Below are 10,000 nucleotides of genomic sequence, written 5' to 3'. Positions count from 1 at the left end.
GGCAGCACCCAAAGCAACCAGGCCGCTCGTGTCTCTCGCCTTCATTTTTCGACACAAGCGCCTGAGGAGGGACGCCACCCCTCCCCTTGCGTCAAGAGACCTCCCCACCGGCCTCTGACTGATTCTTAGAACGGACGGAAAGAGTCGGGCAAGCCTGTCAAAGATTTGAGCGTATGTCAAAAGCTTTAGACTTCCGCGAACTCTCTGGCTTGCACTGAGACCCGAGGTCGATGTGCTCAGCACCACGGGGCCCCTTTCGCCTGCAGGTCCCGAGCCGCCAACATGTTCTTAGTATCGTGTTCCCCAAACCTGGGTGACGGGCACCACAGGGCGACAGAGCCATCGCACTTGCCGGGTGGCAGAGGAAGGACCGGACTATGTACAATAGCGGCCAACGACTCCCAGAGCCGGTTGTGCGGGGCTCGAGGTCTGCTCTCAACATCACATGCTTTTGGATGTGCTCAGGCAAGGGTCAGACCACATCCTTCCTGGCAGCACCCAAAGCAACCAGGCCGCTCGCGTCTCTCGCCTTCATTTTTCGACACAAGCGCCTGAGGAGGGACGCCACCCCTCCCCTTTGCGTCAAGAGACCTCCCCACCGGCCTCTGACTGATTCTTAGAACGGACGGAAAGAGTCGGGCAAGCCTGTCAAAGCTTTGAGCGAATGTCAAAAGCTTTAGACTTCCGCGAACTCTCCGGCTTGCACTGAGACGCGAGGTCGATGTGCTAAGCACCACGGGGCCCCTTTCGCCTGCAGGTCCCGAGCCGCCAACATGTTCTTAGTATCGTGTTCTCCAATCCTGGGTGACGGGCACCGCAGGGAGGCAGAGCCATCGCACTTGCCGGGTGGCAGAGGAAGGACCGGACTATGTACAATAGCGGCCAACGACTCCCAGAGCCGGTTGTGCGGCGTCTGCTCTCAGCCTAAGAGGCTTCTGGGAGTGCTCAGGCAAGGGTCAGCCTGCACCCTTGCTGGCAGCACCCAGGGGAACCAGGACGCTTGCATCTCTCGCCTTCATTTTCGACACAAGCGCCTGAGGAGGGACGCCACCCCTCCCCTTGCGTCAAGAGACCTCCCCACCAGCCTCTGACTGATTCTTAGAACGGACGGAAAGAGTCGGGCAAGCCTGTCAAAGCTTTGAGCGAATGTCAAAAGCTTTAGACTTCCGCGAACTCTCCGGCTTGCACTGAGACGCGAGGTCGATGTGCTAAGCACCACGGGGCCCCTTTCGCCTGCAGGTCCCGAGCCGCCAACATGTTCTTAGTATCGTGTTCTCCAAACCTGGGTGACGGGCACCGCAGGGAGGCAGAGCCATCGCACTTGCCGGGTGGCAGAGGAAGGACCGGACTATGTACAATAGCGGCCAACGACTCCCAGAGCCGGTAGTGCGGCGTCTGCTCTCAGCCTAAGAGGCTTCTGGGAGTGCTCAGGCAAGGGTCAGCCTGCACCCTTGCTGGCAGCACCCAGGGGAACCAGGACGCTTGCATCTCTCGCCTTCATTTTCGACACAAACGCCTGAGGAGGGAAGCCAACCCTCCGTGTGTCAAGAGACCGTCCCCGCCCCGGCCTCCGACTGATTCTTAGAACGGACGGAAAGAGTCAGGCAAGCCTGTTAAGACTTCCGCGAACTCTCCGGCTTGCACTGAGACGCGAGGTCGATGTGCTCAGCACCACGGGGCCCCTTTCGCCTGCAGGTCCCGAGCCGCCAACATGTTCTAAGTATCGTGTTCTCCAAACCTGGGTGACGGGCACCGCAGGGAGGCAGAGCCATCGCACTTGCCGGGTGGCAGAGGAAGGACCGGACTATGTACAATAGCGGCCAACGACTCCCAGAGCCGGTAGTGCGGCGCCTGCTCTCAGCCTAAGAGGCTTTTGGGAGTGCTCAGGCAAGGGTCAGCCTGCACCCTTGCTGGCAGCACCCAGGGGAACCAGGACGCTTGCATCTCTCGCCTTCATTTTCGACACAAACGCCTGAGGAGGGAAGCCAACCCTCCGTGTGTCAAGAGACCGTCCCCGCCCCGGCCTCCGACTGATTCTTAGAACGGACGGAAAGAGTCAGGCAAGCCTGTTAAGACTTCCGCGAACTCTCCGGCTTGCACTGAGACGCGAGGTCGATGTGCTCAGCACCACGGGGCCCCCTTCGCCTGCAGGTCCCGAGCCGCCAACATGTTCTAAGTATCGTGTTCCCCAAACCTGGGTGACGAGCACCGCAGGGAGGCAGAGCCATCGCACTTGCCGGGTGGCAGAGGAAGGACCGGACTATGTACAATAGCGGCCAACGACTCCCAGAGCCGGTAGTGCGGCGCCTGCTCTCAGCTTAAGAGGCTTTTGGGAGTGCTCAGGCAAGGGTCAGCCTGCACCCTTGCTGGCAGCACCCAGGGGAACCAGGACGCTTGCATCTCTCGCCTTCATTTTCGACACAAACACCTGAGGAGGGAAGCCAACCCTCCGTGTGTCAAGAGACCGTCCCCGCCCCGGCCTCCGACTGATTCTTAGAACGGACGGAAAGAGTCAGGCAAGCCTGTCAAAGAATTGAGCAGATGTCAAAATCTTTTAAGACTTCCGCGAACTCTCCGGCTTGCACTGAGACCCGAGGTCGATGTGCTCAGCACCACGGGGCCCCTTTCGCCTGCAGGTCCCGAGCCGCCAACATGTTCTAAGTATCGTGTTCCCCAAACCTGGGTGACGAGCACCGCAGGGCGGCAGAGCCATCGCACTTGCCGGGTGGCAGAGGAAGGACCGGACTATGTACAATAGCGGCCAACCACTCCCAGAGCCGGTAGTGCGGCGTGCGAGGTCTGCTCTCAGCGGAAGAGGGTTTTGGGAATGCTCAGGCAAGGGCCAGCCTGCACCCTTCCTGGCCGCTCCCACGGGAACCAGGCTACTTGCAATCCTTTCCCCCAATAGCAAGTGCCTTTTGGAGGGACGGCCGGAGTCAACGTGGGGTTTGCCCGCCCTCCAAAGTGTCAAGAGACCGCCGCACAGGCCTCTGACTGATTCTTAGAACAGGCAGCAAGAGTTGGGTAAGTCTGTCGAAAATTTGACAAAGTGTCAAAAATTAGACTTCCGAGAGCTCTTGGGCATGCACACAGGCCTGTCATTCAAGTGCTCTGCCCGCGGAACCGTTTTTCGGATGCCTTTCAAAGTGGTCCCGCGCCGCCATTTTGTTCTAAAAATCGTGTTCCCAGAAATCTCCGGGTACCCCGCCAACCTCACTGTGTCACAATGTCAAGTGGCACTGAATGGGTCTGAATTTCAAATTCGACTGCTTCGCTCTGGAACTCGAACCCGGCAAAACCGTTTGGATTTTTCCCGGTCCAGACTTCCGCGGCAGACAAAGTTAAAGTTTTCGGGCTGCAGACTCAAAACGACATCTGGCCAACCGCCGGGCTCAATTCGCCCAGTTCCTCCGGCACTTCGGAACTCATGTTCGGCATGAGTTTTTGAATCTTTCCCGATGCTTCGGCATTTTCCTCCGCTGACACTTAGAATATTTTTCACACTTGGCCGAAAATTTTTCTAAGTTTTTCTGGTTACTGATTTCTTCTTTTCGGGCATTTTTCTAAGTTTTCTTGGTTACTCATTTCTCATTTTCAAACATTTTTCTAAGTTTTTCTGGTTACTGATTTCTTCTTTTTGGGCATTTTTCTAAGTTTTCTTGGTTACTCATTTCTCATTTTCAAACATTTTTCTAAGTTTTTCTGGTTACTCATTTCTCATTTTCAAACATTTTTCTAAGTTTTTCTGGTTACTGATTTCTTCTTTTTGGGCATTTTTCTAAGTTTTCTTGGTTACTCATTTCTCATTTTCAAACATTTTTCTAAGTTTTTCTGGTTACTGATTTCTTCTTTTTGGGCATTTTTCTAAGTTTTCTTGGTTACTGATTTCTCATTTTCAAACATTTTTCTAAGTTTTCTTGGTTACTCATTTCTCATTTTCAAACATTTTTCTAAGTTTTTCTGGTTACTGATTTCTTCTTTTTGGGCATTTTTCTAAGTTTTCTTGGTTACTCATTTCTCATTTTCAAACATTTTTCTAAGTTTTTCTGGTTACTCATTTCTCATTTTCAAACATTTTTCTAAGTTTTTCTGGTTACTGATTTCTTCTTTTTGGGCATTTTTCTAAGTTTTCTTGGTTACTCATTTCTCATTTTCAAACATTTTTCTAAGTTTTTCTGGTTACTCATTTCTCATTTTCAAACATTTTTCTAAGTTTTTCTGGTTACTCATTTCTGCTTTTCCAACGTTTTACTAAGTTTTGCTGGTTACTGAGTTCACACTTTTAAACATTTTCGGGCATTTTTCTACGTTTTTCATGTTACTCATTTAGCACTTTCAGGCACTTTCCTATGCTTTCCTGCTTACTGATTTCACACTTTTAAGCATCTTCGGGCATGTTCCCTAAGTTTTGCAGTTCATTCGTTTGGGACAGTCAGGCAGCTTTCCTAAGCTTTCCTGGTAACCGAATTCACATTGTTGAGAACTTTGGAACCCTTCCCTAAGCTGTGCTGGTTACTCACTTTACCTCTTCAGACACTTGCCCCCGTTGTGACAGAGACCACTTCCCGACTCGGGAAATGCACCAAATTCGGCCTGAACTCAGAGGGCAGTCCCCCCTCGAAGGCGTGGAAGTCGGCAGAATCGCCGGGTCAAATCCGGCTGAGCTACCCGGCTTGGAAGCCTCAAAGTCGGTATGAGCTGTCAGGTTCACTCCCATCCCCGTTTGGACCACTTCCCGACTCGGGAAATTCACCAAATTCGGCCTGAACTCAGAGGACAGTCCCCCCTCGAAGGCGTGACAGTCGGCAGAACCGCCGGATCAAATCCGGCTGAGCTACCCGGCCCCGAAGCCTCAAAGTCGGTAAGAGCTGTCAGGTTCACTCCCATCCCCGTTTGGACCACTTCCCGACTCGGGAAATTCACCAAATTCGGCCTGAACTTATACAACAGTCCCCCCTCGAAGGCGTGACAGTCGGCAGAACCGCCGGATCAAATCCGGTTGAGCTACCCGGCTTGGAAGCCCCAAAGTCGGTAAGAGCTGTCAGGTTCACTCCCATCCCCGTTTGGACCACTTCCCGACTCGGGAAATTCACCAAATTCGGCCTGAACTTATACAACAGTCCCCCCTCGAAGGCGTGACAGTCGCTAGAACCGCCGGATCAAATCCGGTTGAGCTACCCGGCTTGGAAGCCCCAAAGTCGGTAAGAGCTGTCAGGTTCACTCCCATCCCCGTTTGGACCACTTCCCGACTTAGGAAATTCACCAAATTCGGCCTGAACTTAGAGGAGAGTCCCCGCTCGAAGGCGTGGAAGTCGGCAGAATCGCCGGGTCAAATCCGACTGAGCTACCCGGCCCCGAAGCCTCAATGTCGGTAAGAGCTGTCAGGTTCACTCCCATCCCCGTTTGGACCACTTCCCGACTCGGGAAATTCACCAAATTCGGCCTGAACTTAGACAACAGTCCCCCCTCGAAGGCGTGTCAGTCGCTAGAACCGCCGGATCAAATCCGGTTGAGCTACCCGGCTTGGAAGCCCCAAAGTCGGTATGAGCTGTCAGGTTCACTCCCATCCCCGTTTGGACCACTTCCCGACTTAGGAAAATCACCAAATTCGGCCTGAACTCAGAGGGCAGGCCCCCCTCGAAGGCCAGGCATTCGGCAGAACCGCCGGGTCAAATCCGACTGTGCTACCCGGCCCCAAAGCCTCAAAGTTGGTATGAGCAGTTAGGTTCACTCCCATCCCCGTTTGGACCACTTCCCGACTTAGGAAATTCACCAAATTCGGCCTGAACTTAGAGGAGAGTCCCCGCTCGAAGGCGTGGAAGTCGGCAGAATCGCCGGGTCAAATCCGACTGTGCTACCCGGCCCCGAAGCCTCAATGTCGGTAAGAGCTGTCAGGTTCACTCCCATCCCCGTTTGGACCACTTCCCGACTCGGGAAATTCACCAAATTCGGCCTGAACTTAGACAACAGTCCCCCCTCGAAGCCGTGGCAGTCGCTAGAACCGCCGGATCAAATCCGGTTGAGCTACCCGGCTTGGAAGCCCCAAAGTCGGTATGAGCTGTCAGGTTCACTCCCATCCCCGTTTGGACCACTTCCCGACTTAGGAAAATCACCAAATTCGGCCTGAACTCAGAGGGCAGGCCCCCCTCGAAGGCCAGGCATTCGGCAGAACCGCCGGGTCAAATCCGACTGTGCTACCCGGCCCCAAAGCCTCAAAGTTGGTATGAGCAGTTAGGTTCACTCCCATCCCCGTTTGGACCACTTCCCGACTTAGGAAATTCACCAAATTCGGCCTGAACTTAGAGGAGAGTCCCCGCTCGAAGGCGTGGAAGTCGGCAGAATCGCCGGGTCAAATCCGACTGAGCTACCCGGCCCCGAAGCCTCAATGTCGGTAAGAGCTGTCAGGTTCACTCCCATCCCCGTTTGGACCACTTCCCGACTCGGGAAATTCACCAAATTCGGCCTGAACTTAGACAACAGTCCCCCCTCGAAGCCGTGGCAGTCGCTAGAACCGCTGGATCAAATCCGGTTGAGCTACCCGGCTTGGAAGCCCCAAAGTCGGTATGAGCTGTCAGGTTCACTCCCATCCCCGTTTGGACCACTTCCCGACTTAGGAAAATCACCACATTCGGCCTGAACTCAGAGGGCAGGCCCCCCTCGAAGGCCAGGCATTCGGCAGAACCGCCGGGTCAAATCCGACTGTGCTACCCGGCCCCAAAGCCTCAAAGTTGGTATGAGCAGTTAGGTTCACTCCCAAACCCGTTGGGACCACTTCCCGACTTAGGAAATTCACCAAATCCGGCCTGAACTTAGACAACAGTCCCCCCTCGAAGGCGTGACAGTCGGTAGAACCGCCGGGTCAAATCCGGCTGAGCTACCCGATTTGGAAGCCTTCAACACAAAACCCATCCGGCAATGCCACTCAAAAAGGGCCCAAATTCAGAAACACCCCCTTCAATAGGTACCACTTCCTCGGAGACACTACCGGGACACGCTCCCCTCGGCGAAAATTAAGCCCCCACCACTAACTGAAGCCAACCGCAGCCCCAACTTCAACGGAGAAATCAGTAACCAATTCAAAAATGCACTTGGTTACTGATTTGTACTGCTTCAAAAATATTCTAAGTGTCGCTGGTTACTGATTTGTACTGCTCCAAAAATATTCTAAGTGTCACTGGTTACTGATTTGTACTGACTCAAAAATATTCTAAGTGTCGCGGGTTACTGATTTGTACTGACTGAAAAATATTCTAAGTGTCGCTGGTTACTGATTTGTACTGACTCAAAAATATTCTAAGTGTCAGTGGTTACTGATTTGTACTGCTCCAAAAATATTCTAAGTGTCGCTGGTTACTGATTTGTAATGCTCCAAAAAATATTCTAAGTGTCGCTGGTTACTGATTTGTACTGCTTCAAAAATATTCTAAGTGTCAGCGGTTACTGATTTGTACTGCTTCAAAAATATTCTAAGTGTCGCTGGTTACTGATTTGTACTGCTTCAAAAATATTCTACGTGTCAGTGGTTACTGATTTGTACTGCGTCAAAAATATTCTAAGTGTCGCTGGTTACTGATTTGTACTGCTCCAAAAAATTCTAAGTGTCGCTGGTTACTGATTTGTACTGCTTCAAAAATTTCTAAGTGTCGCTGGTTACTGATTTGTACTGCTTCAAAAATATTCTAAGTGTCAGTGGTTACTGATTTGTACTGCTTCAAAAAATATTCTAAGTGTCGCTGGTTACTGATTTGTACTGCTCAAAAATATTCTAAGTGTCAGTGGTTACTGATTTGTACTGCTTCAAAAATATTCTAAGTGTCGCTGGTTACTGATTTGTACTGCTTCAAAAATATTCTAAGTGTCAGTGGTTACTGATTTGTACTGCTCCAAAAATATTCTAAGTGTCGCTGGTTACTGATTTGTACTGCTTCAAAAATATTCTAAGTGTCAGTGGTTACTGATTTGTACTGCTCCAAAAATATTCTAAGTGTCGCTGGTTACTGATTTGTACTGCTTCAAAAATATTCTAAGTGTCAGCGGTTACTGATTTGTACTGCTTCAAAAATATTCTAAGTGTCAGTGGTTACTGATTTGTACTGCTTCAAAAATATTCTAAGTGTCGCTGGTTACTGATTTGTACTGCTTCAAAAATATTCTAAGTGTCAGTGGTTACTGATTTGTACTGCTCCAAAAATATTCTAAGTGTCGCTGGTTACTGATTTTGTACTGCTTCAAAAATATTCTAAGTGTCAGTGGTTACTGATTTGTACTGCTTCAAAAATATTCTAAGTGTCGCTGGTTACTGATTTGTACTGCTTCAAAAATATTCTAAGTGTCAGTGGTTACTGATTTGTACTGCTTCAAAAATATTCTAAGTGTCGCTGGTTACTGATTTGTACTGCTCCAAAAATATTCTAAGTGTCGCTGGTTACTGATTTGTACTGCTTCAAAAATATTCTAAGTGTCGCTGGTTACTGATTTGTACTGCTCCAAAAATATTCTAAGTGTCGCTGGTTACTGATTTGTACTGCTTCAAAAATATTCTAAGTGTCGCTGGTTACTGATTTGTACTGCTTCAAAAATATTCTAAGTGTCAGTGGTTACTGATTTGTACTGCTTCAAAAATATTCTAAGTGTCGCTGGTTACTGATTTGTACTGACTCAAAAATATTCTAAGTGGGGCTGGTTACTGATTTGTACTGCTCCAAAAATATTCTAAGTGTCCGCTGGTTACTGATTTGTACTGCTTCAAAAATATTCTAAGTGTCAGCGGTTACTGATTTGTACTGCTTCAAAAATATTCTAAGTGTCAGTGGTTACTGATTTGTACTGCTTCAAAAATATTCCTAAGTGTCGCCGGTTACTGATTTGTACTGCTTCAAAAATATTCTAAGTGTCAGTGGTTACTGATTTGTACTGCTTCAAAAATATTCTAAGTGTCGCCGGTTACTGATTTGTACTGCTTCAAAAATATTCTAAGTGTCAGTGGTTACTGATTTGTACTGCTCCAAAAATATTCTAAGTGTCGCTGGTTACTGATTTGTACTGCTTCAAAAATATTCTAAGTGTCAGCGGTTACTGATTTGTACTGCTTCAAAAATATTCTAAGTGTCAGTGGTTACTGATTTGTACTGCTTCAAAAATATTCTAAGTGTCGCTGGTTACTGATTTGTACTGCTTCAAAAATATTCTAAGTGTCAGTGGTTACTGATTTGTACTGCTTCAAAAATATTCTAAGTGTCGCTGGTTACTGATTTGTACTGCTCCAAAAATATTCTAAGTGTCGCTGGTTACTGATTTGTACTGCTTCAAAAATATTCTAAGTGTCGCTGGTTACTGATTTGTACTGCTTCAAAAATATTCTAAGTGTCAGTGGTTACTGATTTGTACTGCTTCAAAAATATTCTAAGTGTCGCTGGTTTACTGATTTGTACTGATTCAAAAATATTCTAAGTGTCAGTGGTTACTGATTTGTACTGCTTCAACAATATTCTAAGTGTCGCTGGTTACTGATTTGTACTGCTTCAAAAATATTCTAAGTGTCAGTGGTTACTGATTTGTACTGCTTCAAAAATATTCTAAGTGTCGCTGGTTACTGATTTGTACTGCTCCAAAAATATTCTAAGTGTCGCTGGGTTACTGATTTGTACTGCTTCAAAAATATTCTAAGTGTCGCTGGTTACTGATTTGTACTGCTCCAAAAATATTCTAAGTGTCGCTGGTTACTGATTTGTACTGCTTCAAAAATATTCTAAGTGTCGCTGGTTACTGATTTGTACTGCTTCAAAAATATTCTAAGTGTCAGTGGTTACTGATTTGTACTGCTTCAAAAATATTCTAAGTGTCGCTGGTTACTGATTTGTACTGACTCAAAAATATTCTAAGTGGGGCTGGTTACTGATTTGTACTGCTCCAAAAATATTCTAAGTGTCGCTGGTTACTGATTTGTACTGCTTCAAAAATATTCTAAGTGTCAGCGGTTACTGATTTGTACTGCTTCAAA

This window comes from Hemiscyllium ocellatum, unplaced genomic scaffold (assembly GCF_020745735.1).
Source record: "Hemiscyllium ocellatum isolate sHemOce1 unplaced genomic scaffold, sHemOce1.pat.X.cur. scaffold_2151_pat_ctg1, whole genome shotgun sequence".
Lineage (NCBI taxonomy): Eukaryota > Metazoa > Chordata > Chondrichthyes > Orectolobiformes > Hemiscylliidae > Hemiscyllium > Hemiscyllium ocellatum.
This window is presented reverse-complemented; position numbering follows the sequence as displayed.